At 40.6% G+C, this 5,165-nt stretch overlaps 1 pseudogene; it reads right to left on the bottom strand.

Annotated features, from left to right (window-relative positions):
- Window positions 1-2,814: 2,814 nt before the first annotated feature.
- Window positions 2,815-4,221, bottom strand: LOC117018649 (RNA-binding protein EWS-like; annotated as a pseudogene).
- Between the last annotated feature and the right edge of the window lie 944 nt (window positions 4,222-5,165).

Raw genomic sequence — 5,165 nt, 5'->3', positions numbered from 1 at the left:
TTATCTGATAATGTCAGAATTTTTAGGATCAAAGTTTACGCAAATGTTAAGAAATGAAAAACACAATTCAAAGTAAGGAACTTTATATTATTAACTTGCCCAAAGGAATGAAATGAGATTGTGCAGGAGATAATCAGCACTACTAAACCTAAAGATTTTCCAGAACTAAGGAGAAAATTTTTATCAGTTCATTGTATTGATAATTGAAAATTCAGTGCCTTAACTTGTGAATCATTACCTCATTAAGCAAATCTAAAATATTGCATTTTCTCTGTAATTCTGATAGTTTAATTTGTTTCTACTTTATTCTCTATGGTTGTAAAAGAGAATATTTAGATTTTATGTTTATTATCCCTTATGAATCTCATGCTGGTTATTATAAGATTCCTATGACTTCTCTGAGGCAGTACCAAAAAGGTTAAAGTATTAGCTTTTCAGGGCAACCGAGTCATCCAGGTTCAAGGTTCATAAAAAAGTCAGTCATTGTGCACTTGGTTTGAATTTCACCATTGGCTGTAATACTGGATAAAGGGACCATTATGAAAAAAGAAATCAGCAAGACCATGGTTAAAGTTTTACTTTGGTGTGGGGTGAGGAGATAGGATTAATGACCTCGTTTCTTCCCAATCCTATTATAAAAATTAAAGGCCAAAAATCAGTTAAGAGCTAGAGACCAGGGACCAGGATTTTAAGGACTTTGCCACTTTCTTATGTTTGCTATTATTGTCAGCCTTGCCCCCCCAACATTTGCCAGTAGAAATAAAAACTCTCAAAAGCAAAAATATAAAAATATAGAAAATATTTCAAAAAGAATGATAATTAAACTTGAACACATCAATATTTATAGGATGTAGCTAAAGCAATATATAGAGGCAAATTTATAGCTTAAAATGTTCATATTAGTAAAAAGGAAAGGTTTAAAATCAATTGTGTAGATTTTTATATTTAGAAGTTTGAATTTTTTTTAAAAAAAGAAATTAAACCCAAATAAATAGAAGGAAATAAGAAAAATGTGAGCTAAAATCAATAAAATAAAAACAAATAAAAAGAGAAGATTAATACACCAAAATTGATTCTTTGAAAGGAAAAATAAAGTTGATAAACCAATAGCAATACTGATTGAACATAAATAAAAAGAGAGAAAGCATGACTAACTAATATCAAGAATAAAAGAGAATGTCATTACAGATATGACAGATATTAAAAGGATAATGAAAAACTATATGGCAATAAGTTTAACAAATTAAAGTTTTTCTAAAATGAAATGGACAGATTCCTAAACAACACATACCACATTGACGAGATGGATTAAAAATGTGAATAGCCCTCAATCTATTGAAATAATTGAATTTGTTATTAAAAAGTCTTTTTCAGAGATTGTGTTACTGGAATTCTATCATTTTTTTTTCTTCCCTATTATTTCCTTTTGTTATAGTTCCAATTATACTTGCATAAGAAAAACCTTTTATGTAGTTCAAAGATGGTTATCAATATCCTTGACCTTGTGATTGTTACTGGGGTAGCTAGTTGACAGGATGGTCCATTAGAAGCAAGTGTGGGGCTTTTCTTTGATGGATGAGGGGCATGATGTGAAACATCGCCTTGGAAATGAATCTCTCTGTCTTGTTAGATGTGAATGACAAGCACTAAGCTCTGGCAGTTCACACAGTCATTTTGCCATAGTGAGAGAAGGCAGTCCAAGGATGATGCTGACCGAGGAAGAAGGCAGAAGAGAGAGCCACTGAGAAACAGAGCTGTCTCCCTGATGTCATCATGAATTTCTAGATAAAACATCACCAGAAGCTGGCTGTCATCTTTCATTTATATGAAACAGTAACATTTTCATTACTGTTTAAGCTAGTTTGAACTAGTTTTCTGTTACTTGCAATAAGAAATATTTGAACAAATCCTACATTTGTACCATATTTTAATCACTAAACCTTAAAATGTTTTGTTATATAATAGGACAAGCCTGCCATCATTTATTATCCCTCCCAAACTATCCACTTTTCTAATGCTTTACCTTTTTACAGATAACACTTTATATCATTTTTTCAAGTTTCAGAAAATTCCCAGTGTAGTTTTAGTTGTAATTTTGTTAAAATTATTAATTAATTTGTAGAAAATTGACATCTTTATGGTTTGTCAATTAGGAAACATGTTGAATTCCATGTTTATTCATATTATTTTCTCTGACAAAGTACCACAAACTGAAGGGCTTAAGCAGAAATTTATTGTCTTTGTTCTAGAAGTCTGAAATCACACTTCTCCTTGGAGCTGTGTGGAGAATCTGTCCATGCCTCTCTCCTGGCTTCTGGTGGTTTGCCTGCTACCTCTCGTGTCCCTTCACTGTGACAATGCCACTCTACCCTTCAGATGGCTTTCTCCCTATGTGTGTCTTTGTCCATATGTCTCCTATTTATAAGGACACCAGTCTTATTGGATTAAGTAAGGCCCACCCAAATGACATTATTTTAACTTGATTACCTCTGTAAAGGCCCTTTCTCCAAATGAGGTCACATTTTGAGGTACTAGGGCCTAGGCACCAATATAGCTTTTATTGGAGAAGCACAATTCAAGCCATAAAAATCCTGAAGTAACGATTTTGGATTTCTTCATTATTTCCATTTTTTTTTTTTAACCATTTAACTCGTTATAATATTTCTTCACAAATGGTGAAAAACACTAAAGTACAGACAAGGAATAATCATAATGCTGTGGCCAACATTATCAGTATGAAATTATGTGTTTAAAACATTTTCTGGTTTAAAAAAGAAATCTGGTAGTCAGTGCAGCTCTGCGCGATCTCTGCGTCTAGTAGGACCGTTCTTTGCGTTCCTGACAGTGCTCACCTTTATCCAGTTTTCCAGGTCCTCCACGCCCGCCTCTTCTTCCTTCCATCTGTTCCATCAAATGTCCAGGGGGATCCCCAGGGCCATCTCGCCAAAGCTACCTCAGCCCATGCCCCAGCCATCACGGAAGCCACCTCTGTCTCCACCACGGCCACCTCTGAACATTCCACTGGCACCATCTTGTCCATGAGGCCACGTCTTTCTCCCCTCGTGCCACCAGGGCCACCTCTGCTTCAGTCACCACACAGCAGTTGAAAGGGTGGCAGGAGGAGCCTTCAGGCTCTGGGGCCTTACACTGGTTGCATTCTGTTCTCCAGGTGAAGTTCTGGTTTCCACACCCCAAATTGGGGCACTGCCAGTCTCCAGCTCAGTGCTGGACATTTTCTCTTCCAAAGGGTTTCCCTCGGGAATCCCAGGGCCCTCTGTGGGGGAAGCCTCCGCTGTCTCCTCCATGGCCTCCCATGTGACCCACGGGTCCCCCAGTACCTCCTGGGCCCCCGGGACGTCCACAAAGTGGCGGTGGTATCCCTTTGCCCCCACATGCTCTTCATTGGAGGCTTCTCCTGAGCAAGAGAAACTTTAAGTTTGCTCCCTTGAAAATCTTTCCCATCAGACCATTCCACAGCAGCCTCGGCAGTCGGCGGGTCTTCGTGGGACGCTGTAGCATCACCTTTGGGCTGTCCTGTTTCCTTGTCCAAGTAGATATAGATCATGGAGTGTCCAGTTCTCCTGTGCATCTTGCCCATTCCACACTGCTTTAAAAAGTCTGCCCGATGATCCATAGTCACGTTGTCATTTAATTCTTGCACATAAATCGCACTGTTGTCAGAGCCTTCATCTGGATGGACAGGTGGGCCTAGCTCAAGACCTGGTCCTTGGTCCATGGGTCCACGAGCTTACTGAAGCCATCTCACTCTCCAGCGCTGCCCATTCCATCACGTCCGCCTCCCCGCCCACCTCTGCTCATGTCTCCGTGATCAAGCCCCCTCTTCCCCTGCCCCGGTTATCAGGGCCACTCATGCTCCGGTTCTCTCCTGGTCCGGAAAATCCTCCAGACTCCTGCCCATAACACCCATGCTACGAGGGTGGTCCTGTCGGGATGAATTCTGCTGCCTGTAGCTCTGTTGGCTATATTGACTTGCAGCCTGGCTGTAGGATCTGGTTTGGGGAGGTAACTAGTGGGGAGCTGCTGCCATCACTGCTTTGTGGACCATAGCTACTCTGCTGTCCATAGTCTGTCTCTCAGCTGCCTGTAGGTGTTCAGCTGAGAGTAACTGCTCTGATCATAACTAGTCGGCTGTGTAGAGGAGTAGCTTGTAGGAGGGTCAGGTGGTGGTGCCATGACTGGCTGCATGGGGTAGCTCCCAGGTACCTGGGGATAACTGTAGTTGCTCTGTCTATAGCCCAGGCTGGGCTGGTTGTAACTCCCTGTGCTAGATTGAGGTTGACTAGTCTCAGTGGGTTTGTTACCATCCTGTGGTCTTGCAGGTGCAGTGGCTGCCAGCTATTGACCATAAGCTGCTGGGTAGGCAGGCTGAGTGCCAGGTCAGACGGAGCTGCATAGGAGGCGTGGGTGGTAATTATCGTTGCAGTGGTGGTAACATAAGCACAGCGCTGTATCCCTGGACAGGCCGACTGTATGCCTGGGCGCCAGTTGGAGTAGTATAAGACTGGGTCTTATATTAATTTTTGCTCCAAAAGATGGATTAGAGCTGATGGTCCGGCTAGGTCGTATTTTTGGGGAAACACGGAAATTGTGTTATGTCTGAAGGTGACACTCTCCTTTGGCACTTAAGGGAAAGTTTACGATCCTTTCTATGCATCATTTTATTTGCTTACTGGAAGCTGACAACCTCTAATTTCTCTTGTGTTTCTTAGCTGGAATTTGTCTTCCATGTGGTCTGCATTCCCTTCCACCCCCTGTTCCCAAGTCAATTTTAAAGCATTTGATATTTTTAAAATTTATTGTTTTAAATTTTTCATGAGAATTTCTAGAAGGAAGTTGATCACTTTATAAACATTTTGGTAGGCTGGCTTTCTATGGGTGCCTCCCAGAGCAGCATCTGTATGTATCAACGATCTATCTATATCTATTCTCTCTCTCTCTCTCTCTCTCTCTCTCTCTCTCTCATCTATCTATCTATATCTATCTATCTATCTATTTATCTATCAATCATCTATCTATCTATCATCTCCCTCCCCAATCTTACTTTTTCTATTATTGTCAAGCTTAGCCTGAACTTTTTTGCCGTATCTTTAATTCCAGAACTGCAAAGGTTAAACTTCTCAGTCATTATTGGAGGGGGAGAGTAA

The sequence above is a fragment of the Rhinolophus ferrumequinum genome, chromosome 27, assembly GCF_004115265.2.
Source record: "Rhinolophus ferrumequinum isolate MPI-CBG mRhiFer1 chromosome 27, mRhiFer1_v1.p, whole genome shotgun sequence".
Classification (NCBI taxonomy): Eukaryota; Metazoa; Chordata; class Mammalia; order Chiroptera; family Rhinolophidae; genus Rhinolophus; species Rhinolophus ferrumequinum.
Note: the sequence above shows the minus strand (reverse complement) of the source record. Positions and strands in the feature narration are given on the sequence as shown.